Source organism: Dendroctonus ponderosae, unplaced genomic scaffold (genome assembly GCF_020466585.1).
Source record: "Dendroctonus ponderosae isolate FM_Combo_2020 unplaced genomic scaffold, Dpon_F_20191213v2 Dpon_F_20191213_8, whole genome shotgun sequence".
NCBI lineage: Eukaryota > Metazoa > Arthropoda > Insecta > Coleoptera > Curculionidae > Dendroctonus > Dendroctonus ponderosae.
In genome coordinates, this window is record NW_026019016.1 from 12157522 (window position 1) to 12158818 (window position 1297).

General features: G+C 31.4%; 1 protein-coding gene across 6 annotated transcripts in view; it reads right to left on the minus strand.

Annotated features, from left to right (window-relative positions):
• LOC109536152 (anaphase-promoting complex subunit 2) overlaps nucleotides 1-1297 on the minus strand; it is a 23640-nt gene that overhangs the window by 20806 nt on the left and 1537 nt on the right. The window lies entirely within an intron of this gene.

Genomic DNA, 1297 nt, shown 5'->3' on the forward strand with positions numbered 1-1297 from the left:
TAAGCATGGGGGATTTGTAAGAAAAGAAAATGATTATGAACCAGACGATGAAATTCCACTTAACGAATGGTTAGAAAAGTATAAAGACTCTGACTATGAGTATGACACAGACGAAGATGTCCCAATGTTGTCGAAGAACAAGTTAAAACCAAATTGAGTGATTTCAATTTCTTCGAATATGTGAGCATTGATAATGGCATTCTTACAAGAGAAACGTTGACCGATGAACAAATTATAGACTCCGTAACCTCATCTACAGCTTTAAGCGATAATGAGAAAGATGACGATTTAGGTGAAACGTATTCTACTGTAGAACACTAATAGTGTTCCAACCATTTCAAATTGAATTTTGTTTATCTTTTCGTGTTCTTTTTAGTCATACCTACTAACTTCTACTACTCTATGTAAAAATAACGAATAAAATACACCTCGTGTTTTTGTATTATTATTCGCTTATAGCGAACTCCGGATATAACGAACCAGTTTAAGTTCATTTTTCAAGTTCGTTATATCCGGACTCAACTGTATATAACATCCATTTCGTCGGTGTGTTACAAAACTAATCTCTATTCAATCAGAAACACTGCAAACCTGCGAATAAATCCCATTTGTTTCGGATCGTTGTAATTAAATTGGATCATTCGATCCTTTCCGCATGCCTTCTGACGAAAACTACTTGCCTCGGTCTAAACGACCATAAATTTCTATTCATTTCAAGTGGAGATTTTAATGTTGATTTTTCTTATAATGGAACCCAAAATATAATGTAATTTCTTGACTCAAAGTTACAATTAAAAACGATAAATAATCCAGAAAAAGCAACAATCAGGCAAGATAAAATCGAGTTTTTAATAAAAATTCGTTTATTATTAGATACAATTATCATAAACCAATTGTCACTTTGATGAAAAATCAGCGAGTCAACTGCAACCATTGATAAATGTTAAATGCTGTAAATATAATATAAATTTTACATTCAAAAGGAAATTAAATTACATTTTATCTATTTCTGATACATTTATAAATTATTAGACTTTAACCTTAACGAGAATATTGAAATTATACATTAGTATTGCCATCATGCGTTAAACAAGGATAATGTATTGTAAATGTAAATAATAGGGGTTTTTAGAAGTAGACCTTTAAGGCCATCGTACTGGCTTTATTGAAAGACAATTGCTATTATAGCTTAAAAAAAGTCCATTCAGTCGTAACAACGTGAGTGAGGAAATTCGAATAGTTTTGACCCAGAAAGCGAAATTTGAATATCAGACACTTAGGTGCAAGATTATGCCAA